Below are 26,680 nucleotides of genomic sequence, written 5' to 3'. Positions count from 1 at the left end.
TTAACAATAACAACTGGGATTGACAATTCCATCACTAAATAATGCAGTCATTAAGTGAAACATCACATGACCATGCCAGGTTTAAAATGTCAATTCTTCTATGGTATTAAGTGAATCACCCAGGTTGTTAAATGAGACACCACATGACCATGCCTTATGATTTTATTGCCGTCTTCTCCAGTGAATCTCCTTGTTGGAAGCCGGTTGTGAAATGCCTGAGTGGTGATCTCATGACTGTGGGGATACTGTGACAGTTGCAATTTTGAGGACTGTTACTTTTTCAGCACCTCATAATTTCAAATGGTCACTAACCAGGGCACTAACTGATGAAGAACTTCATTAGTATCAATAGAACATTTAGCAAAAAAAATATCAGCAGTGAGCAAGAAAAAAAAAGTCAAGGATGTGTTCTCCTTGAACGTTTGATGCAGTTATGGGAAAATGGATGAGGAATGCTTGTGGCCATGGTATAAGTATGCTAATGAAAGATTTGAGCGTATATGCACTTTTGTATGCAGATGATGCTGTGCTGTTGGCTAAAAACCTGAAAGATGTGTAGCAAGTATTAGACTATATGATACCATGGAGAACATGGAGCTGAAAGACCAAAGACCAAGGAAGGTATATTTGATGGGGAAACTGGAGTGAACTATTGCAACTTATATATAAATTGTGAAAATCTACAGCAAGGAGATGAATGTGCATATCTTGATTGAAAATGGCTCTGCATTTGGTATAGGGAAGCAAATGTTCGGCATGTCAGGAAAAACAAAAGTAAATTAAAAACAATGAAAGAATTCTTAAAATGTGTATGAGGGAGTGCCAGATGATGATGATGATGATGATGATGTTATCCATTCAGTTGTGTCCACCCCTTGGCAATTCTATGGGGCCAGGTGTCTCCACATCTTCCAATTTTGCACTACTTCTTTGAGTTTTTCTATGCTCTGGCTAGGGATGCGGTGGCTCAGTGGGTTAGGACGCTGAGCTTGTCGATCAGAAGGTCGGCAGTTTGGCGGGTCGAATCCCGAGTGCCGCATAACAGAGTGAGCGCCTGTTACTCGTCCCAGCTTCTGCCAACCTAGCAGTTCGAAAGCACGTAAAAATGCAAGTAGAAAAATAGGGACCACTACGGTGGGAAGGTAACAGCGTTCTGTGCGCCTTTGGCATCTAGTCATGCTGGCCACATGACCACGGAGACGTCCTTGGACAAACGCTGGCTCTTCGGCTTTGAAACGGAGATGAGCACCGGCCCCTAGAGTCGGAAACGACTAGCACGCATGTGCGGGGGAAACTTTACCTTTACCTTTTATGCTCTGGCTGGTGTCAGCTTTGATGGCGTCCAGCTAGAGTGGTCTTTAACGGCCTGGTTTCTTTTTACCACTAACTTTCCCAAACATAACTGCTTTCTCCAGTGAATTCCCCCAGATGACAGATAGACAGTCTGGTGATTTTTGCCTTGATGTTATGCGCTCCTAAAAAAAAAGAATAAAAGACTACACTTAGGTGGCTTGATCACATAGAGAAAATGAATGATGACTGATTCACAAAGTAGATATATGAAGGAAGAATGAATGGAATGAGAGGAAGGGGAATTCTGAGGAAAACATAGTTGGAATGGAATTTATGAAATACGCAAAATGAGGAAAAATGAGAAATTTAAAATTTAAAATAAAAAAAACAAATTTCTATTTCTGTCTGCAACTTATGTGTCTTGGTTTTGTTTTCTATGGTAAATCTCCCTCATATGAGTTGAGTTAAAGATAATATCCTTGCTGTTATGCTTATACATGCAATACAGACTGTTTTTTCACACCACAGTTGTAAAGCACATACTTCTCTCTCTCTAAATGATTGCATAAACAATTGACATCATTCCTAGAAGAGGCTAACCTTGCCAATGAGTCAGGTCAACAAGATTGTCCATGTGTATCTCATTCAATTGAGTGATCAGAGGCTGGGGGATTGTATTAAATACTTGAGCTCAGGGGAGATGCCAAAAGCTTGGAGAAAAGCTTATGTGGTTCCAATATTTAAGAAAGGGGGAAAAAGGCGGACTAGTCAGCTTGGCATCAATTTCCTGGGAAAATCCCAGAAAAGATAATTAAGCAGTGGGTTTGCAACCATTTGGAATAATGAAGAGGGTGATTATCCTAGATACCAGGATGGATTTGTTAAAAACAATTCTTGCTATACAAATCTTATTGCTTGCTTCAGTGAGGTGACTAGGATAGTGGATCAAGGAAATGCTATGGATATAGTAAGTTATTAGATAAAGTGGACCATAAGTCATCTTCTTACTAGACTGGAAAAATGTAGGCCGTATAATCCCACTGCCACATGGATTCACAGTTGGCTAGGCAACTTATACCCATAAGGAGAAACATAGCAGGGTACCCATGAAGTTGAGTATTTTGGGATTTTGTATTGGGCCAGTACTGTTCAACAACTTCATAAATAGAGAAGAGCAACAAAGATGGTAAGTGGTTTGGAGTTTAAATTCTGTGAACAGTGGTTAAAGGAACTGTGTATGTTTAACTTAAAAACAGCAGGCCAAGACAGACATGATAGCAGTCTTCAAATACAAGAATTTTACATTGAACAGAATGTTGCTGCCTTCAAATCCCCAATTCAAATTGAATCTTGGCTAATTTGTATCCCTCTAATATCTACCATTCGTTTCTTTTCCGCTTTCCAGCTGAGCAGAAAATTCATATGATCTATTTTTATTAATACTAACTTTAATTTCCACAATATTTTCTGAAATGTTGCAGATTTTTTGCTGATTAACATCTATAATTTTGCTCATTTGTATTCCAAGCCAAAAAATTGAGGAAGGCTGATTTTATTGAATAAAAAGTATGTTCCAATTGAGCTACTGAGAAGGAAGAAGATTCATAATAAAAACATTACATTTGGTTCTGTTGTTTATGCCAAATTCTAAAATTTACAATCCAAATTTCAACTGTATATATGGAAATGAGATATAATGAACGAGTTAGTTCACAGGGAGATTGTGCAAACATTTATAGTAAATTTGAATTGCTTGGAAAGTCCAATTGTGGACATTAACTAATATAATAAGCAGAAATGTCCTGTTTTTTGTCAAAAATGAGAGGAAAAGAAGCAAGAAAAGAGATGGGGATAAATCCATTTAGAGATTAGACCTGTATTAATAAAAAGATTAGGAAAAATAAGATATCTCCCACCCAAAATGGAAATGCAGGGGAGAAAAAGACATATATGGACAGAGCAGCAAAGATCTCTATATGCAAATGGCACCGCAAAAGAACACCAAGAACATTATAATATTTACCTGTTATGAATTCCCATCTTTTGCCCCCCAACTACCATAAATATTTTCTTGAACAAAGGCAAATGTACATGTTCTAGGACAGGGGTCGGCAACCTGAAAAAGGAAAAGAGCCACTGGGAACCAGTTCCATCACACACAAAAAAAGTGGGAGCCGCATGCGTGCGTCCATGCACACGCATGCGCAAAAATGTTTTGCGCATGCGCAAAATGTTTTTTCTTGCGCACACGCGGACGCGGGCGGTTGCCATTTTTTAAATGTATGATGGAACCGGTTGCGTGACGTCGATGGCCCATTTGCAGAGCTACCGCCTTTGGCAGCCTGCAAACATGCTGCGGCAGCTTTCCCAAAGAGCGGCGCCGCTGCCCGTTCGTGCGGAGGTGCGCGCGCACCTCTCCAAAGGTTTGGAGAGGTGCGTGCGCACCTCTGCTTGTTCGGAGATGTGCGCGTGCACCTCTCGGAATGGGCAGCGGCGCCGCTTGTTGGGAAAGCTGCTGCGGCCCGTTTGCAGAGCTGCTGCCTTCGGCAGCCTGCAAACATGCCGCAGCAGCTTTCCCAAAGTGCGGCGCCGCTGCCCGTTCGTGCGGAGGTGCGCACGCACCTCTCCAAAGGTTTGGAGAGGTGCACGCGCACCTCCGCTTGTTCGGAGAGATGCGCGCTCACCTCCGCTCGTTCAGAGAGGTGCGCGCGCACCTCCCCTCATTTGGAGAGGTGCGCGCGCACCTCTCGGAACGGGCAGCGGCGCCGCTTGTTGGGAAAGCTGCTGCGGCCCGTTTGCAGAGCTGCTGCCTTCGGCAGCCTGCAAACATGCCGCGGCAGCTTTCCCAAAGAGCGGCGCCGCTGCCCGTTCGTGCGGAGGTGCGCGTGCACCTCTCCAAAGGTTTGTAGAGGTGCACGCGCACCTCCGCTCATTCAGAGAGATGCGCGCGCACCTCCGCTCGAAGATTGCTCCAGCAATCTTAGCTGCGGAATTGAATGTACATCCTTGTTCATTGCAATGTGAGGCTACCAACGAGTTCTGCTCTCCTCATCCGACACTTGTGCTCTTGCAGTCTGGTGGTTAGTTTCCTCCCAGTCTATCTTACCTAGTCACCTTCACTGCACATATGACCTGCTTTAATCTTGCGACTTACTGAAGGTCCTATGTTTCATAATAGATCCCAGTCTGTTTATCACCTATAACCACCCATCCCATAGAATCCAATCTAACTCCTGTGCCTAGCCTGCCTGTTTCTTCTTCATGAGGAAACAGTGGACATGAGACTCCATATCCTTGGCTGCCAGACTTTATTATCTTTTGATTGTTATGGGATTCTGCAGTGGTAAGTCTGGATTTTGTCCTTTAAAATTAACCCCCGATATTGGGAGGTTTTCCCATCCTTTTCTGAATTTGGCTTGGCTATTCTTGTGGGACTTAACAATAACTCTGAGGGAAAAGCTCTATTTTCAGGGAATGAGCAAGCCTAGACAAAGGAGAAGTCGAAGAGTCCTGTCTGCTTGGGACTTCTGCAAGAGAATGTATTTGCCTCCGACTTTGTCACTCTTTGAACATGCTCCCTCTTTACTCTGAGATAAGGAAAAGGCTATCTTCAGATGTGCTGAATCTGTCCTTTCCTGTATGGGCTGTTTTGTTCAATTTGGGTTTGGTCCTCTCATTTTACTCTCTCTCTCTCTTCTTCCATCTTCATGATGGGAAATCACTCAACTCACCTGCTACTCTCTGTGGTTTAACTTGGAAATGAATTTAGGCTGCTGGATCAGGTGATGTGTCTGCTTCTGTAAATGCCTGGGTTGAAGGACAGTTTTGTTTCATGAGAGTAAGCAAGAAGAGTCTGGAAGTTTAGTAAGAATATCTGAAACGGAGTTCATAAAAGTAGAAGATTCCTTTTAAGGGTATATTGTGTTTATTCAGAAATAAGGGCCATTGACTGAGCAACTAGTCATCCCAAGGACAATTGTGGGGGAGATGAAAAGGCAAGAATACAGATGAAAAGGGATAGGGTTTTGATTGTGTGGTTGCCGACACTCATTTTTAAATTGACATTTATTGACCTTCTCCTTCCCTCACAGATGCTACTGTGGTGCCATCCAGTTATCTATATCTGACTGGACTATATTCCTAGTCAGCATGGGCAATGGCTAGGATTCATGGAAATAGTCATCCACAATAACCATGCATCCTTAAGTGTCAGACTTTGAATGTATAAGATCACAATGTACTGAACTGTAAATGTATGGTGTCTTTAAAAAAAATTAAGGTATTTTATTTATTTATTATTACATTTATATAGTTGCCCATCTTGTGCTAAACTCTGGGCAGTTCACAACTGACAGATAAAACCACATCTACAGTATGTACAATAAAATTTTTAAAACAAAAATTATTAAAACTAAAAGACTTGGCATCACAACTAAACTTTCCCATGCAGCCCACGCAGATTATATTTATATTCATATTCAGCTAGATTGATAGAAGCATACTAGCTAAATGACAGGAGAGATAACTATTCCTGTTTGATATTTCTTAGAGAGAGAATCCTGAGCTGGCTGCTAAATTTTTAGATGAAAATTGAGAAATTGTTCATATCTAAGCATGCTTCAATCATTCAGGCCCTTTGAAGAATAGTTGAAAGAGCTGAAGAAGGAAAGAGGAAGACTTGTCATCATCATTGTCAGCCATTCAGTCATGTCTTGGGCACTCTATGGATTAGCACTCTTCATGCCCCTCTGTTTTGCATTGCCTCCTTCAGATCTGCCATGGTCTTTTACAGTGTCTAATAAGCGGGTGCTAGGGTGGTTCCTTCTCCTTTTTCTACTGATCACTCCCAGTATGGTTGACTTTTTGAGTGAGTCAGCTCTCATGACATGACCAGAGTATAACAGCCTCTGTTTGGCGATCTTGGCTTCAAGTGATATTTTTTTTGTTGAGGTTCGGTCTATGACTACTTTGTTATTTTTGCAGTCTATGGATATGTAATAGCAACAGCACTTAAACTTATATACAATAGCAGACTTAGACTTATAGCACAGTGCTTTACAGCCCTCTCTAAGCAGTTTACAAAGTCAGCCTATTGCCTGCAACTATCTGGGTCCTCATTTTACCAACCTCGGAAGGCTAGAAGGCTGAATCAACCTTGAGCCGGAGAGACTGGAAGTCCTGGAGTGAGCAGTGAGTTAGCCTTCACTACTGCATTCTAACCACTGCAGCACCACAGCTCTTTTAACAGTCACCTCTTAGCAGCATAGTTCAAAGGCGTCCATCCTCCTCCTATCTGCTTTTTTCAGAACCCAAGATTCACAGCCATAAGTAGCAATTGGAAAAATTATTTTGTTAACTAATCTGCATTTGGTTGTGAGGCTGATGTCTTTACTCTTCATACCAGACATTGCAGTTCTTCCAAACCTTCTGATCTCAGGACTGCAATTACCACTTTGGCCAATTTTAGAGCCCAGGAAGATGAGTTATAAGAAGGAGGAGAAGGTATATAGCACAACCAGACTTGCCAAGTTCTGTTATTGTAGCCAGTCTCAATTAAAGTCATTCTAGTGCAGTTGATTTCCTGGTCTGGGCTACATACTGGGATTCTCAATGTTGGTTATTATACTTGAAGGATATAATAATAATAATAATAATAATAATAATAATAATAATAATAATAATAATAATAATAGTAATAATGATGATGATGATGATGATGAAGAAGAAGAAGAAGAAGAAGAAGAAGAAGAAGAAGAAGAAGAAGAAGAAGAAGAAGAAGAAGAAGAAGTTGGAAGGGATCTTGGAGGTCATCTAGTCCAACCCCCTGCTCAGGCAGGAAACCCTATACCATTTCAGGCAAATGGCTGTCCAGTCTCTTCTTAAAAACTTCCAGTACTGGAGCATTCACCACTTCTGGAGGCAGGTTGTTCCACTGGTTAATTGTTCTAACTGTCAAAAAGTTTCTCCTTAGTTCTAGGTTGCTTCTCTTCTTGACTAGTTTCCATCCATTGCTTCTTGTCCTGCTTTCAGGTGCTTTGGAGAATAGCTTGACTCCCTCTTCTTTGTGGCAGCCCCTAAGATATTGGAACACTGCTATCATGTCACCCCTCATCCTTCTCTTCGTTAAACTACACATACCCAATTCCAGCAACCGTTCCCTATATGTTTTAGCCTCCAGTCCCCCAATCATCTTTGTTGCTCTTCTCTGTACCCTTTCTAGAGTCTCGACATCTTTTTTACATTGTGGTGACCAAAACTGGATGCAGTATTCTAGGTGTGGCCTTACCAAGGCATTGTAAAGTGGTATTAGTACTTCACATGATCTTGATTCTATCCCTCTGTTAATGCAGCCTAGCACTATGTTGGCTTTTTTGGCAGCTGCAGCACACTGCTGGCTCATATTGGAAATGACTATCACGTATGTGCGGGGGAACCTTTACCTTTTATATATACAATTGTACAATTATATACACATATACAATTAAATCAATTGATAGTATGAAAATACTGGTGGTGGCAGTGTAAACTTGGATATTTGAAGGCGAGGATGGCTGATTAAATTTACTTATTCGGCCATAATCCCATAGATTCCAAAAGCAGTTAACCATTAGCCTAATTTAACTTAGAAGAATGTTGTGAGAGAAAAAAAATCAAATGACAGGCAGGAAAAAAAATGAGGAAATAACTGAGTAATATAAATATAATAAAATGAATGAATATGAATTTGTCATTTAATGAGTGCATGTACTTGGCAGGTCACCTTATATTTCTTTTTAAAACATAAATTATTTTTATTTATCTTTTATTTCAATCCTTCAAATCTTACATAATTAGTATCAAAATCACTTCAACACTTCTTAAAGGTAGCAAGGCACCTTTGCTATAAAAAAGGATAGTTGTAAAGGAAAAATAATGTAACTGTAACAAGCACTTTTAAGTGGAACTATTGACAGTATAAACAATATATTATTAACAATGTCAATATCTGCAGCCTCAATAATTTCTGACATGTTAAAACATACATGCTTCTTTAGGTGTTGATTGCTGGCCGGAAAGTATTCTGGTCTTTTTGTTTCCTTTTTAGCTTTTTTAATTGTTTCTTTTGAATGTTACCATTATGCCTCGTCTCTATCTGTCTCTCTCTTTCTTTCTCTCTCTCTCTCTCTCTCTTTCTGTGTGTGTGTACAAATTTTTCAGGAATTCCTTAGAATTTTTGGATTTAGCTAGTTCTAGCTCAGTCAAGTTACATTTACAGCCAACTTTCCATTCATTTTTAATAAAACAAATTTCCCCCTTCAGCCATTAAATTTTGGGTGCAAGTCGAACTGCAAGCCAGTGATACTTTCAGAATTGTGAAGCCTGAACAAAATAATCCCAACATCTGCTGGTATGCTAGAATTTTGTTTTCCTTCATCCTCCCTATTTTTCAAGACAGGAAAAAAGATCATCTGGCTTTTCTTTTTCTTTTTTACAAATAAAATATTTGGCCAACTTCTAGAAGTCTAACCCAGTACTGTACTAGTCTAGGTACATAGTTTTTATATGATTAACTCATAGAATTTTTCAGAAACAAGAATACTTGAATATCTGTAACATTTTTAAAAAATGAAAAAACAAACCCTTCTGGTGGTATTCTTCCTATAAATGAACCTTGTTTACAACAGGAGTAGCCTTAATCTTCTATGAATATTTTTTTTTTGCCAATGTAGCTTTCCAAGGACCCCACATTTGTACAAAAGCAGACTGTCTTTTATTCAAGTATAGTATTCAGTTGTCCACAGTCTTTCAAGTTGCTTTCCTCCCTGGCATTGTTCAGCCTCATTGTATTCAGTAACAAAGATGTCCTTAATTTCCCCCATTTGACATGTTATCCTTTTATACAAATGACAAGAAAAGCTGGCTTTTGTGTCTTCAAATAATTCTTACAGTAATGCATTGACTGATGTTCTAATGAGCATTGTTCCAAATTACCAGTTTTCAGTTTTCTTCCTAGGCTGAAAGAAAAGCATTGATGATATCACTATTATTTGATTAAGACCTGGTTGCCAATAGAGTAAAGTTTTATCTGTTGGTGGGATGAAAATACAGAGGTCTGCTTAAAACTATGTGGACTAACCACCACTTTACCATCAAACAAAATAAGGAAATAATATGCAGATCTTGTTTTCTCAGCTATCAAATAAATGCTGAAGAAACTGGGAAGGTGGGGAAATGGAAAGAAAAAAGAGAAAGGAGAAATGGCTGTGGTCTAAAACATAAAATGGATAGGAGGCCCTAGAAGTGCCTTCCTCAATCCTAGCTGTTGGACTACAAAGCCCATCAACACAGATCATTAGCCATGCTAGCTAAAGCTGAATGAAGTTGTGATGCAAAATTGCTGGAGGAGAACAGGTAGTCCCAGAGAAACTTCTCCGAAAAGGTTAAAAAAAAATTGTCCATTTTACTCCCCTTCATTGGTTCTGTGACCTCATGTTTCTAACTGCTATTGGTTAATCCCATCTCTTGTTTACTCTCACAACTGTCATGACCTCTGCAATCAGCAAAGATGGGTCTAGAGCAGGGGTAGGCAACCTTGGCTCTTTTATGACTCGTGGACTTCAACTCCCAGAATTCCTGAGCCAGCATGGCTAAGCATGGAAACCTCTCCCTTTCCCCTCAGCATGGCTGGCTCAGGAATTCTGGGAGTTGAAGTCCACGAGTCATAAAAGAGCCAAGGTTGCCTACCCCTGGTCTAGACAAACCACTACCTATCTCTTTCTGTTTTGCAGAGGTTGAAAATTTGGGAATGTGTTCCCTTTATTTCAACATACAGTATTTCTTATTTTACAGCATAGCATTGCTGATACCCATGGGAGTGAGCAAACCACCAAGTTCTTTGGTGAAATAAGGAGACCCTGAATTCTAAGACTTCACATTGTATGTTTGTATGTAGTTTCCAAATTACAGTGGGCCTTGAATGACATCTTGTTTGTACTGACTGAACAATTCCAGTGCCTCTAAATGCAAACAGTCAGGAAACCCTTATTGCCTATGCAATTATGGTGAGTTTGCATGCCTTGTGATATAAAGCAGGTAAAATGATACTTTTTTATTATATCAATTTGATGCTGCTGTTCAGTCACTACAGCACCTTCCTGCCCCAAAGTAATGTTCAGAGCTTGGTTTGAGGGCTTTTGGCAGCTTCAAGCATGAGGCTCACACTTTGATAATGAACTTTACACATATTTAAATGTTTTTTTTATGGGAGCAATCAGGAATGAACTGAAGTGCTATTCAATTGTTTCTCAGTTCTGGCTACCTGATACCATTTTGTAATTCCTGATTGTACTTGCAACCTAAACACTTTAATCAGATTAAAGTTGAACATATTCAGGTCTGGCAATAGCAGTAGGCATGGTAGGGCAATCTCCAATGGTTTTCATCTCCAGAAGGACCCACCATCTATCTTTGATATCACATGTTGCATGCTTTCCACTGCAGCTGGTGGCCATAGCATAACCAACCAATTTGGGCGATGTCTGGGTTGGAATTGGCAGCTCAGATGTACACTCACTTGCTTTGACTTGTCAATGATGTTCATCCTAAACTGTGGACCCATGAGCAAACCCCCAAGTTGAGCAATGGTGTGTAGATGTTGCAGAGGGGAGAATGTAATCTGAAAGCACCGGTGAGCACAAGAGAGGGGAAGCAGCTTCTGCTTCTGTGGCTTTGCATGCTCTTTCCTGCTTAGCCTTCTTGTTGTTGCTACAGGAACTCTCGGCAATACGGACCATCACAACTCTGTGCAGCAGCCCAGGTAGTGCAAGGAGAAGCCACATGCAGCATCTGCACTGCATGCTAGTCTTTGATCTCACTGCATGCAGCTATCAAATAAAATAGGCAGGTTGGCAGCTCCAGGAAAAGGCAACCACTGTTTGCCGGGTGTGGATTTGTTCATTGGCTGTTGTACAGAGCAACTAATTTTCCTGTCCTGCTTCCTGCTTTCCTTCCATTATTAGGGGTTTTTTAATTTTGGGTTTTTTAATTTTGTGTTTTAATTTTAACTTGGTGTTTTAGAATTTTACTCCAACTGTTTTAATATGGGCAATTATTTAATCTTGTTTTAACGTTTGTATTTAGTATTTTATTCTGCCCTGTGAACCGCCCTGAGTCCTCAGGGAGAAGGGCGGTATACAAATATTATTAAATTAAAAAATTAATCTGAAGAGGCACCATTAAGCAAGCCTTGTTGTCTTGGTATGTGACCAAGACAGCTGACACTTGTTGTGGCTGAGAAGCTGCTATTCCTGGTTTTTGTTATTATGTTGCTGCAGACCAGATACCTTTCCAATAAAAGGAAAGACCCAAGAAAGAACATGCACAACTGTAGCAAACCTGTTGTTTCACCCAGACACCAAAAGTTAACCAACAAAGGAATAGTTGAATTCTGCAAAGATTTACTCATGAGTTCAGTCACCCCAAAAGAGCACCCTAACTGATGAATGGGCCAAAGATGACAACTTTTCTACACAGTCTTATCTATGTCTTCTCTGGAATACAGGTTGGAGATACGCCCATTGTGCTAAGTCAATATAGCCATGGCAATAGCACTTACAGTAGACTTATATACCACTTCATAGTGCTCTATAGCCCTCTCTAAGTGGTCATGATATGGCCCCCAACAATTTGGGTCCTCATTTTACCAACCTTGGAAGAATGGAAGGCTGAGTCAACCTTGAGCTGGTCAGGATCAAAGGAATCAAACTCCTGGCAATATGAGCAGAGTTAGCCTGCAATACTGTACTCTAACCATTGCACCACCATGGCTCTATGTGGCAGTTGTGATGTTGTCTCAGCATAAAATGTGAATCCTGCTCTTGTGATGTGAATCCTGCTCTTGCTTTGAGGCTTCACATTGTCTGCAAACTAAATTACTAATGTATGAATCCTGTTATTCCCAGACTTCTGAACTGACGTCCTCAAGAATTTAAATAAATTGTAAAGTTAGCCCAGTGTATGCAAGCCAGGGCAGTATCTGATCAACATAATTGGCTGAATTGTAAAATGCCAAGAAAGAAGTGAATGTCACATCAAACTTTCTCTTTTTTATCATTCTTATGGTTGAGATAGTGAGATTTCACAAAATGTTCTCAACTGAAACAGTAGTTTCTACAGCAAAGGCTACAATAATGCAAATATTCATCTTTGAGAGAACCAGAGTATTGAATGGAAAGAATATAACCTTTACTCAGAATAACTCCATTTATAAATATCTGTTTTGCCATCATGATTATATGGGTTTGTGTGAGTCATGATCACCTAGCCTTCTAGTCATAAAAAAAATTCTGATTCTCACCAGAGTTGTAAAAATCCAAACAATCAAGGTACTAGTTCAGAAATATTGTCAAACCTCAGTTCAGTAGAACCCTCTAATGGTCTTCAGATCCAACTTTATCCTATGACTTCATCCTTAAAATTAAGGACAAGTCCTTTGTTTCCAGACTATATCTGGCCAATAGGCATAATTGGGGAACTCATCAAATTTGCAGACGACACCAAGCTGGCAGGAATAGCCAATACTCCAGAAGATAGGCTTAAAATACAGGAGGATCTGGACAGACTTGAACACTGGGTGCTATCTAACAAAATGAAATTCAATGGTGAAAAAAGTAAGGTTCTACATTTAGGCAGGAAAAATCAAATGCACAGGAAACTTCCTGACAGTTAGAACAATTAACCAGTGGAACAGACCTGCCTCCAGAAGTGGTGAATGCTCCAACCCTGGAACTTTTTAAGAAGAGACTGAACAGCTATTTGTCTGAAATGGTATAGAGTTTCCTGCCTGAGCAGGGGGTTGGACTAGATGACCTCCAAGGTCCCTTCTTCTTCTTCTTCTTCTTCTTCTTCTTCTTCTTCTTCTTCTTCTTCTTCTTCTTCTTCTTCTTCTTCTTCTTCTTTTTCTTTTTCTTCTTCTTCTTCTTCTTCTTATTATTATTATTAATAATAATAATAATAATAATAATAACATTAACTTGATGTAAACTGCATCAATTTATTTCATTTGTACATTGACCTAATTGACATGTAATGCCATTTGTCAATTTTCATCATTTGTGCAACACAAATAATGTTGAACATCACATAATTACAAAATGGATATCACTTCAGACTTAATAGATATTCAGATTTAAAGAACATTTGGATTAAATCCCTCCCCCCTCCCATGTTATTTCCTGTATGGGCAAGTGGCACACGGTTTCTATTGTTTTTCCCTTCGTTACCCCTTTCTACATTTCTTTTTACACTAAATGCTTTTCAGCAATTTCCCAACATCGTTGCTTTGTTTCCCTTCTAAACTGCAAATTGTAGAGAGATAAATTACTTTGATTTGACTGACTTTCTAAGGCCAAAACATGGAAAGATGTGACTATTCCCAGCCAACAGCCTAAGGCCCTAAGACAGCAATTTCTTTATTGTATGTATTTGTTTATTTATTTAAACAATGTTGCCAGCTGCCCATCTCTTGACAGTGGCAGTGGCTGGCACTCACAGTATTAAAACCATTAAAATGTGATATATAGAAAACTTAAATATCATCGACATCATGATGATGATCATGATCGTGATAATTTCTGGGAAAAGGGATACAATTCACTAAACTGGATAAAATGGGGAGAGTAAATTGAGGGATGCTTTATCCAGGAAATTCCGAAATCTTTACGTGTGACCTGTGCATGTTATGATAGTTATACATTATTTCAGCTATAAACTGAAGTTATCCTAAATACTGGCATAGTCGCGATAATTATTTGGTCAATGACCAGCAAATTTTAAAAAATAAGAAGAAGATGAAGCAAATTAATACAGCATATACTAAATGATGGCATATGTAATATGTTCAGGATATTATCTCCGAATAAATGGAGAAAAATAGTTTCTTAGTTCCATCCAGGAATAATCTTATTAACTACAGCATGCTGATGGTTGCTTTTCTCTAGACGTATGGGAGGAAATGGAGGCCATCACCTATCTTAATTATCAGAATATATCATTGCTTATTCAGTCCTAAAAACAGCTTACTTTCCCCAGTCCCTTTCCCAGAACTTTTAAATTTGGAAAACAAAGTGCCTACTATCTGCCCCCAAAAATGTGCTTGTCCATCAATCAAACATTAGTTTTGATGTTGTGCTTATGTCTATATGGGAAGAAACAATATTGTTTCTTTTTCTTGAAATTAAACTATTAATAATTTGTAATACTGCTTTATGAAGGTCTATTTGAAGAAGAAATATCTGTTTTATTCCTCTAAGACAGGGGTCTTCAAACTTGGCCCTTTTATGACTTGTGGACTTCAACTCCCAGAAGTCTGGGAGTTGAAGTCCACAAGTCATAAAAGGGCCAAATTTGAAGAGCCCTGCTCTAAGAAGAAATGTTTTCTTAAATAATATTTTTAAAATTCCAAGTAGAAGGTTGTGCAAAATTTACACACCTCCAGCTGTGCTGACCCAAAATTTGGCTTATGTTTGAAGTATAATGAGATAATGGAGTTATTAATGGAAAATGGATTATACCATTTAATTCCACAGAAGTGGAGAGGATTCCACTTTGAATGTTATAAAATGTACGAACTTCTCCCTGCAAATAGAAAACATGCATAGAAAGCAAAAAAGATATGTCAAAGGTTTCTTTACTAAAAGTAGAAATGCTAGCTTCAGTAAAAATAATTCTGGAGATGTAAAAAAAAAAGAAGCTTCTAAGAAACATCCCAAAGATGCTTTTTCACAAGACAACTGGACTTCCTTGTTTTTCTTTGAAGACATTTCACTTCTCATCCAAGAAGCTTCTTCAGCTCTGACAGGTTGGTGGGCAATCTCCAGTCAGAGCTGAAGAAGCTTCTTGGATGAGAAGTGAAATGTCTCCAAAGAAAAACACAGTTGCCACGTGAAAAAGCATCTTTGGGATAGATATGACCTGGATGACTGAGAATCTCTATAGACCTCTAAGAAACAGGCAACCATTGATAGAACAGGAGAGAATCAGGACAAATAGAAGTAAAGGAGAGAAGGGGAAGGAAGATGTAGGCTCAGTAATTCAGAGATAAAGTCAGGGCTTTTTTTCTCATAGAAAGCTCAGAACGGAGTTCCGGCACCTTTTTTGGATGGAACCTTGTAGGGTAGGCAAGGCGGGTTGCATGACATGTGTGAGTTCCGGCACCTTTTTCTTTTACAAAAAAAGCACTGGATAAAGTAATTACACATGTTAAAAGCACAATCAGTGAATCCACATGTGTGGGGAGGTAATACATCCTTCCTCTTGTTTCTTTAGAAAGCTTGAGTGGAGCTTCTGTCCATGCAGTTGGCAGAAGAGAAGTTTACCAAGGTTCTCCAGTTCTGTGTGGTTATATTTCTCTGAGTATTCAGTTACATAGATTAGATTAATTTGTCCTATCACCTCCCTCCTGCTGGAAAAAGTCCTCTTAAAGGAAGAGAAATTTGGGAAGAATGAATAATGCCCAAGAGGATGAAAAATCTGGCCCCACAACCTTCACAAGTAGGGAAGCTCAGTAGATGTGGGCAGGCCAAGGGCTCTCTTGCTAGAAGTAGCATCTGCCCATCAGAGGCTAGTTGACCTTCCCAATGATAGCTTTCTCACCAATCACCCTGCTTCCAGATGTAGGGAAGATCCCATCACCATGGGCCAGATATTTTGGTGGTGAAGGAAATTGGCATTTCAAACTTCCAGAGGCCAAAAAGGCTCACCCAGCTGAAGGGAACTTCAATTCTTCCAGCAACTACTAATACACATGCAAATATTATTTACTTTAATATACTTATTGTTTACATAAGTATCACAATTTATGTGCCTCCTCCTAAGACTTGAGGTGACTCACAGTAAGGTCAAAACCATACATAACAGTAAAACATTGAACATTAAAATCAACAAAATAAAACTCATCAGGTAGCCTTTAAACTAAGCTACTCCTCCCATCCAACTGAACTGCCCTTGGGTTGGCTTGATGGAGGAATTCTTACATAGATTTATTTATTAATTCATTTTTTTGTGGGGTCATGGAATCATGAAACTTGGGACCCACATTTTAAAAAGCAGTCTGTGAGAACTGATCTTACAAACCAGCCTTCCCCGACTTGGTCCTATTCCAATGTATCTATATATGCTACTTCTTTCAACCTGCATCTCCAATGCTGGGGAACATGGATATTGTTGTCCAACATATCTGGAGGCATCAGGTCAAGGAAGGCTATGAGAACCTATTGTAGCATTATTCATTGAAAGGACAAAAAGATCCACAAATGTCATGACCATAATGGTAACTATCTAGAGATAAGAGAAGTCACTAGAGACTAAACCTAATTAAAATTGGCTTTCACTTGCCACAGAACCAGTTTGGGTACTTTTCTTTCTTGAATCTATCATTTTCCAGTCCTACTCCAGTAAATTATTTTACTGAAACTTTTTAATGGTGGGGGCTGAAACTAGAACAATTGTCAAAGGTCATCACTGTAATGGCAAACACACTGAATGCTGGGAGGGTGCCTGGATGGAGTTCAACTATTGATTAAGTTAACACGAAGCTTACATATGCGTGTGTGGATGTGTTGGAAACTTGGTAATAAAAGTCTACTTGAAAACCTGGTCTTTAGTTCTTTTATTTATTATTTGCTTGTTTTTTAAGAGAAGAATCGAAAGCAAACAGGGAAATGATACAGAACAGTTTTATTAACATTTGATTGAACAGGAATTTGAATCCACATGTTTTCTCAAATGGCTAATTTTTCTCTTTTAGAAGAGAAACATGAAATTGATAAAAGAACCCCCCAGATTAAAAGAAATCGGGTGGTTCCTTTTCAAATTAATGCATATTACTAAAGGCATAAGCTTTCATTGGAGCTTATGCCTTGTGTAACACTGTGTATGTTACTCCAAGAAGGAGCTAAGCAGACTCCTCCTGATCTGGAACTGTCACAGATTAACGCAGTTCTCTTTTTTACAATGTCTTAGAAGAAGCCAGGAACAATTTTTGGCATTGTTTACATTTCTTTTAAATTTCAATCATTTGGAAAGAAAGTTCTGATCAGACTGTGGATTGCTTTGAGAGACATACCTTTTATCAACAAAACGTAAAATGCAGAAGGGAGGGAGGGAGGGAGGGAGGGAGGAGGTTAGGAAGTTGAGTGTTTTCTTAAATAAGCCTGCTACTGATCAGATATAGACCAGCTACCCAGGACTCAATAAATCTTTCTTCTTTTTTTTTCACCATGTATAATTTGCAAAAGTGATGGGGAGATTTTGCACCTCTGAAATCCTGCACTTGATGAGGTGCATTTGGCCTAGCCAGATTCAATTTTGCATCTGCAAACTTTTAGGGTCAGATCTCTTTATTGAGGGTCACACACAAATTACATTCATTTGATTGATAGGTCAAGTTGTGGATATTGGAAATTTCACTTTTTTAGTTTAGACTTCTAGGTCGGAAGGCCGTTATCTTCTGGAATATACCCTTGAGACTTTGATGTGCGGTTCCTGGCTGAAAGGTAAAATGCAAAAATGATTAGGAAAATGCATGTTCCAGATGTGGATATTCAAGAAGCCTGTGAATGAAAGTAGAAGTCAATTTTCATAGAAACTGTTTCAAACGTCCCAAGATGAGATTGCCCCCTCTCCCATTATTCAATTTTAGGTTTCTCAAAATGGGTTTTATATTCTCTCTGCCCTTATTCCTCAAAAGGTTCTGCATATCGCATGTTCTAGTAAATCACAAGGTTTATTTTATTTATTTTATATTTATACATTAAATTTAGAAACCACCCATTTCCTCACAGAGTAACTCTGGACAGTCTGCAACTAAACGTGAGAACATAAAAGCTATATATAAATATTATAATAAAAAGCAATTAAATGACTATAAGATAATTAAAAATAAAGGCAGGGAAGGACTTCAGGGCATAACCAGGTTGAAAGGACCATGTGCCTGACAGAATTGTGAATTCCTTCTTTCATCCTTCCCCCCCCCCCTACCCTACAGCTTTATTTATGATCATTTGGAGAGGGAAATGTCTACACTGGATCGCAATGTTTGGAGACCTAAGCATTCTTATCAAACCATTTGGAAATGATGATATAGTAAAAGGGCAAGTAATATGTTGCCAGGTCTGTTTATTTATTTATTTATTTATTTATTTATTTATTTATTTATTTATTTATTTACATTTATATACCGCCCTTTCCCAAAGGACTCAGGGCGGTTTACAGGGTGATTAAAAAACCAAAATACAAAAGTTAAAAACAAATTTTAAAAAAATTGTTGCTAATAATGTATTGCAGGTTTTGATGTCCCAGACCCTAAGTGAATTCTGGAATGAGGAGGACATGAGGTGAACAATTTTGATCATAGTCTTACCTATTAGATGACAATAGGCTATCAGATTTCTTCTTCTTCTTCTTCTTCTTCTTCTTCTTCTTCTTCTTCTTCTTCTTCTTCTTCTTCTTCTTCTTCTTCTTCTTCTTCTTCTTCTCCTCCTCCTCCTTCTCCTCCTCCTCCACCTCCACCTCCACCTCCACCTCCTCCTGTTGAGGGGGATACAAAGTTCTAGTTCTTGCTCTTCTGGTAGCCTTAAACATTGCCATCTGATGCTGTTGAAATGTGTCTTTTATATTGTCTCTCCATTTTCTTCTGTGTCTGCCTCATGTTCTTTTAGCTTCTCCTCTTTTTCTATATGTGTCATATAGTATGGAATCCCAAGATATACTCTCCAGGTGAACAAACACTTTATTTGCTGTTTTTAAGATTGGTTCTATGCCAATTCTTTCTCTTATGATCTCATTTCTGATTTTATTTCTTCTGTTCACTCCAGCAACTTTCCTTTAATTAATGGGTTCTCCGTTAATTGATGTAAAATAAATAATCCTTTATTACGACAGTGTAGCAGGAGCTCATATTTCCTGCTTTTATCAGTTCTTTAGTTCTGAATGGTGAAAACAAGAGGATACATTTTCCATGGTTTAAGATTTTCAGCTGTTGTGCTTTATTGGCTTTCTTTTCTGCCAAAAAGGATCATCTTATTTTCCTTTAGCTATATCAGCCATATGAAGAAAACTGATTTAAAAATAATCTACAGTATCTCTTCATTTGGCCTGTTTGCTTTTATGAATACTTCGAAAGTTAGTTTTAGCCTTCCTTTTTCTTTTTTAAATCATACAAATTGTACTGTATGTATGTATATAAAGTATTTGTTAAGTATGTGTTAAGTATTTTAAAGTCTCCCTTTAATTCTTTGTTAGCAATCCAAAAAATTTACACACACACACAAATATATACTCAGTTTGTTCTTTTGCACATCACACTCCTGAAGATGTCATATATTGTCAAAGTTACACAATTTTATAGTAAGACCACAATTATTTATTTATTTATTTATTAAATTTGTATACCGCCCTCACAAATCTAGGAATACCATCAGATTAGGATGGAGCCTGGTGACACAAAACAGAAGTTACAAAGTTTCTTACATGCTGCTTAAAATGAGAGAGAGAGTAAGTCATTGAGATAGTGCCTCCTGGGACTTATTATGGTCCTTCAAGCCAATCCTAACTCTTGTGGCCTTCATGGAACAAATACATTGGCAACATTTTTTGGAAGCAGCTTGCCAATCTCTTCTTAGGACAGAGAGAAAATATGTGGTCCAAAATCACCTGAGTGAATTTTATGCCTAAGGCAAAACTAGAACGCAGAGTTTCTTGGCTTCTAACAGTATCTCTAACTATTGCAGCCAGTATCCTTTAGACTGAAATCCAATGAATTCAGTGGAGATTAATTCAACAGAGATATCTGTACATTTGGTGCTGGTGGGCTAACCATTGGTAGCAGGAAGAAAATGCCTCTTGGAGATATTCAGGGATGGGGAACTAATGTGAAGCAACTTGTTCCCTATAGGCTCCAAGCATGGGTCTTCTTCAGCTGAATTACTAAAGGAGTGAAAGTTTTGAAGCAGGTGAAGAGCAGGTCACCTAAATTGTTCTTCTCTTCCCAGCCTCCAAACACTACAAGGTAGGTCTGAAGGAGAGCATTTCTTATGTTCTAGCAAACACATAAAGGCATTGAGATGGGGACGGATTACAGATAATAAGATTCAGCCTCCTCCTCCCTCTTTCAAGCTCTTCCATGTGGACAACTGTGTTAGAAAAGAGGGCATTAAAGTTTTCCCATATTTTGATAGTTGGAGCTTCCTTTTCTCTCATGAGCAACACTTGTCAATTAGTTGAAAAGTCACAGAGAGGGAAACAGGATTTTGTTTTGTTTTGTTTTGTTTTGTTTTGGGAAGGGTTACTTGCAAGTGGCAAGTAACATCACATTTTTGGTTAAGGATATACAGTAACATTGTACTCTTAGCAGCTTTTTGTCTTCATTTTAGAAACTTTAGTATAGACAAACTAAGGTCAGAGATTATTGAGAACTGTATTTGTAAATGTTGCCAAAAATATAAATAAAAAATAAGGAGCAGTCTGGTAGCACTTTTCCAACAAATTTGATGAAAGGTATGAGATGGGAAAAGGGCTAGCAGACTCCTCCTGATTTTCAAATCCATGCTGGGTCACCTTCTGATCAAGCCAGGTCATTGCTAGTTGTTTTGGGTATGGGTTGTAAACTATGTACTGGCAATAGTGCTTCAAGGCTGAATAAAAGGGTTTTCATGTAATTGGTTTCATTGATCTTGGTAGCTGAATAGGAGTGTAGAGGGGGGGGAGGGGAGGAAGCCACTTATCACTTTTTAACATCAAAAGCAACTTCACTGGTAACCCAAAATGTAATCTTCTTAGAATAAGAGATCCTTTACAAAGAAACTAACTAAGGAGTGTTAAGACAGGGTGTTGTGCAATGGCAATTGGCTGGCAGAAAGAATGGCTTCAGTTCCCTTAACAAAACAAACATGACAATGTACAATATTCCTTAACAACCTAGGGGTATGATAATCTCTCTTGTAAAGGTAAAGGTTCCCCCACACATGCGTGCTAGTCATTTCTGATTCTAGGGGCCGGTGCTCATCTCCGTTTCAAAGCCAAAGAGCCAGCGCTTGTCCGAGGACGTCTCCGTGGTCATGTGGCCGGCATGACTAGACGCCAAAGGCGCACGGAACGCTGTTACCTTCCCACTGTAGTGGTCCCTATTTTTCTACTTGCATTTTTACGTGCTTTCGAACTGCTAGGTTGGCAGAAGCTGGGACGAGTAACAGGCGCTCACTCTGTTATGCGGCACTCGGGATTCGACCCGCCAAACTGCCGACCTTCTGATCGACAAGCTCAGCATCCTAACCCACTGAGCCACCGCATCCCTCAATCTCTCAATCTCTCTTGAGGAAGCCATAATTTCTCCTGGTTCTGAACCTGGAGAACTGCTAGTCTTCTAAAGCACTGTTTCTCAACCCCAGCAGTTTTAAAATGTGGACTTCAGTTCCCAAAATCCCCCAGCCAGCATGCTGAGGTCGAGAAACACTGTTCTAAAGCATTCAAGCAAATAGGAAGATGCCACACCAGGATTGCCAATGTAGACAGACAAGAAGAAACAAATTCAGAAGCAGTGAAGAGAAAGGCAGTCTTGATTTTCAGGCTAAAATGCCAAAGGTAGAATGATGTGTACAGTATGTGTACTCCATGGTTGCATTATGTAGCTTTTTTTTTCTATTTACATCTTTGATTTCTTTGTTGATGCCCCAAGATATTTGAGACACTCTTAAAAACATTTGTTTTCTTTCTTTGAAATTATTCCATGTTTTGCTTGCATATCTTTTGGTTAAAGGGATCATCTAACTTGCAAGGAGGATATAGGACTTACATGGACCTAGATTTGTTTTTCCAAGTATCACAATGGATCATCATTTGTTTTTAATTTATATAAAAAAGAACATAAACTGGATTAAGCAATCCTGAATGTAAACTGTTGCTTAATTCTGAACAAATATTTATATAGTGTATCCAATTGTTAAAAACACACTATGTGTATCACAGCTGCAATACTTCCCATAATTTTATAAAGAGATTCCAAATTGTAATTCCAAGTGCTCCAGAATGATGGAAGCTGGGTTTGAAGCTGATTGTGAAAGTAACAGATTACTCTATCCAGGCACAGACACACTTTTTTTTTGTTAAAATCTATTTAGCTCAATCAATCTGATGCCTTCCTGCGCACCTTTCTCAATCAATGTAGCCAAGAGCCAGGAATTGTGAGAGATGAGGAGCAAAATACCTAGCGGCCTATTTCTGGCTGAGTACTTAAAAGTCTATAAGGGACGCGGTGGCTCAGTGGGTTAGGACGCTGAGCTTGTCGATCAGAAGGTCGGCAGTTTGGCGGGTCGAATCCCGAGTGCCGCGTAACAGAGTGAGCGCCTGTTACTTGTCCCAGCTTCTGCCAACCTAGCAGTTCGAAAGCACGTAAAAATGCAAGTAGAAAAATAGGGACCACTACGGTGGGAAGGTAACAGCGTTCCGTGCGCCTTTGGCGTCTAGTCATGCCGGCCACATGACCACGGAGACGTCCTCGGACAAGCGCTGGCTCTTCGGCTATGAAACGGAGATGAGCACCGGCCCCTAGAGTTGGAAACGACTAGCACGCATGTGCGGGGGAACCTTTACCTTTACCTTTACTTAAAAGTCTGGATTTGAATCCCTGTGTTCTCAGCCAATGTTGGAGATGTTGAATTAGGATTGTTACCTCTTTTCCTCACAAAGTTTCCCTTCTTTAATAGTCACATAACAGACAGTTACAAAATGGAGTTTTCCTGGTGGGAATAACTCTAACTTTTGAATGTATACAAAGAACCTCTGATTAAAAATTTGGTTTGGTTTGATTTTGTTCAAAACTAACCAAAATTTGTCAATTCTTTATAAACAAAAAAAAAATTAAAATAGAATGGGAGAGAAAGGAAAAGTAACAGCTTAATCTGTTCACTGAACCACAATCTGTTTTCTGACCACCTCTTGATTGCAACATCTTCAAAATAAAAGCTTTCAATTACGCACCACAGGAAGAGAGCCATGTTAGTTTTTGATAGCCAAAAATCAGAGTCTGGTAGCACCTTTTCTTATTCAGAGATTTTATTAAAAGGCAGGCACTTTTTGTGAATTACAGCTTATTTCATAAAATGCATGGAGAGGCTAGACCAGGGGTAGGCAACCTCGGCTCTTTTATGACTCATGGACTTCAACTGCTAGAATTCCTGAGCCAGCTTGGCTGGCTCAGGAATTCTGGGAGTTGAAGTCCATGAGTCATAAAAGAGCCAAGGTTGCCTACCCCTGGGCTAGACCAATGTAAGATTTAAATTGGGCAGAGGAGAAAGGACAGAAGGGAATGCAGGTTGGCTACACAGATGCAGCACAAGAAGGCCCCCACCTTTGCTTTAAGCAGGAGCAGTGATTTCAGAAAAACCCTCCAGCTCTGATTGGGGGAGTGTCACCCAGTCAGATTTAAAGATGGTCAATTGCTAGATACTGGATATCCTAAATTAGTGATGGTGAACCTTTTAGAGACCAAGTGCCCAAACTGCAACCCCAAACCCACTTATGTATTATCGGGTGTCGGGTGGGTGTGCAGATGTGGCCCATTGGGTGGGTGGGTCCAACTGGGTGGGCATGGCCCATTGAGTGGTTGTGGCTGCGATGGTAATGGCAGACTGGGTAGGACTAAAAAGTTCAATCAATTCCAACTTTGCAAGATCTTTTTTTCCCCATGAAAAATTGAAATTGATTGATTGATTGAACTTTTTTTTCCCCCACACGGCAGCAAAGGCCTGAAGTGAAAAGGTTTTATAAAACCCAGCTGAAGGCCTAGGACTGGGGCAGTGGCACGCATGCCCACAGAGAGGCCTCTGCATGCCACCTGTGGCACGCATGCCATAGGTTCACCACCACGGTCCTAAATCCTACAGCCTTTTGATTTTGTCAAAGTTGAGCTGAAGCTGGTCCTTCTTCGTCCAGACCCACACAGCCTACAGAGACTGGGAAAGCATCTTGATGCATGTTTTTTTGGAAATGAAGAATCTATGACATAGCTTGAGGTAGAGATATATAACTGAATATTATCAACATACTGATGGTACTTAACCCTGTGCCAACAGATGAATTCACCCAACAGTTTTATGTAGATATTACATCTCAATGTTCTGTATCACACAAAGCAGAGGCTTAGGAGTAGATCTCACTCCCTCTACCAACACTGACTGGAACCAACCTTGAGGAAGGAGAACCACTGAAGGATGTCTCCCATTTCCAATTGTCTCAGCCAGCCCAGAAGGCTATACAATCAATGGTATCAAAAGCTGCTGAGAACAAAGAATGACCAGAATGGATTCACCATCCCTATTCTAGACCCTTCAGACACCATTCGCAGGCACTATAAATGCCATCTCATTACTATATTCCAGCCTGAAATGGGTCCAAAACATCTGGGATGCATGGTGACCTGTAGGCTTCCTATTCAGCATGGTGTCCATTGTATAGTTTTATTATGACTTCAAAAAATGGACTTGTTTTTGCAGAAAGGCTTGTTCCAGGTCAGTGACGAAGATGTTGGCATAATGTAGTGCCACTTGAGTGCTTATGGCTGCACCACTGATTTGCAAGTATGTGATATTATCAAAGTGAAATAGTTTGGGGTAAGTACAAAGACATAATCTGGGGGAAGGTGTGCTGTGTGTACATCAGTGAGGAAGGTCTTGAAATCCACATTTGTGGAAATGTTGATGCCTCAACATCTGTGGTAGCTAAAATTGTGTTCTTAGGAAGGATACCAATGGATTTCAGTTTTCATAAGAAATCTTTGGTGCCTTTTATACAGTTGGGATTGCTGGTGGTGTAAGGTCTGAGTACAGAGTCAATGAAGCTAACTAGTCTCCTCACCAACTTAATGGACAGAAGCCAGACAAAATTATGTTTTTGTATATCAAGATGATTGACTTCTAGGCTTCTTATAGGAGAGAGCAAAATAATCTTTCCACAAATTATTTTGTCTGTGGAAATTATTTTTCAGGTGGTCAATGCCCAAAACCAAATATGTGTTTCAGGCATTTGTGGTCCAAGCGTCAATTGAAATGGAGTTGTTTTGTTCAGGCTGAAAACAAGCGGAGTAATTCTTTTGGATTTTATCAGATGGGACATCCTCTTTTGGTTCTCCTACGTGGACCCACTCACCAGAAAGACCACTTATGTTCGTATTGCTATAGTCTTAGGTTGAGTGAAGCAGCAGCTATTTAAGTAATTTAAGGAAGAAACCATCCTGGATTTTACTATCATTGGAGAAATACTGGTTGGAGAAGGAGTTACAGAAGAAGACACTGCAGTGAGAACCATTGGATGGCTGCTTCTGCTGGACCGATGGAGCCTCATGGTATCTAGTTGCCTGCTTGCTTCTAAAGCCACCTCCATAGCTTCAAATCCTTTTGATTTTAGTTCATTGAGTTGTCTTGATTCATTTTGATGTAGTGAACCCTTTCTCATTCCCTGGATTTTCGAATTAGCTTCTCTCTGAGTTTACAAAAAGCCTACCACCAAATATGCTCTACTTTCTTATGTGGGGGAGTAAATATTTCCAATTAATTTGTTTGTTTGTTTGTGTGTGTGTGTGTGTGTGTGTGCTGCATTGACAGCACTGCTGCTTACTTAAATATATGTGCAAACATTTCAGAAATAACCTGTTTCTATTTTAAAATACAGATTTCCTTTAAGGCTACTTCTGCAAAGTATTCCCCCACTTCTGAAAAAGAACTTTCCCCAAAGAAGCTAGGGAGGAAGAGTTGAGCCCGGTAGTCAGGGGGAGGGCAATGGCAATGGCAATTGGTCAAGAGAGTGGGGGAGATTGATGACTATCAGGAGGTTCACTTTTAGTCACATGCCTGATCCTAAAGCAGTGTTGGAACCACCAACTGGCATGATGGGGCTAAAGGAAGACGTCTTCCTGCAGTACCAGCAGAGGAGGCAGTGACGTAGATGCTTGAAGAAGCCAGCCCTTTCTGCTTGTTAGCAACCCAGGGACTCAAAGGGAATCAGGAGGAGGAGGAACTGGCCCCTTCGGAATTGGAGACTATGGTCATGTGGCTAGATTTACCATATGACCTCCCACTACTGCTAAAGCAGGTATACTTGAGATTAAGCGCAGCTTGTTTTTGAGGATCCATAATATTCTGTCTCCAAGTCTTACAAGTCCCAGATCAGTTATTTTGGGACTGCTTAAACATCTGTTCAAGTAACATTCAGGGGTCTGTCTCAGCTCAGTATCCAAAACCACCTCCGTCCAGTTGCTCTAATTACTTCTCTCATACAGCACTTTCAGAGGGCAGATGGTGTCCTCCCTGTTTTATCTATGCAGGGAGGAAATTTTCAATCTGCAGTGAACAGTCAGAAG

This window comes from Vipera ursinii, assembly GCF_947247035.1.
Source record: "Vipera ursinii genome assembly, chromosome: 1".
Classification (NCBI taxonomy): Eukaryota; Metazoa; Chordata; class Lepidosauria; order Squamata; family Viperidae; genus Vipera; species Vipera ursinii.
The sequence above is the reverse complement of the archived record's forward strand: the minus strand, read 5'-3'. Positions refer to the sequence as shown.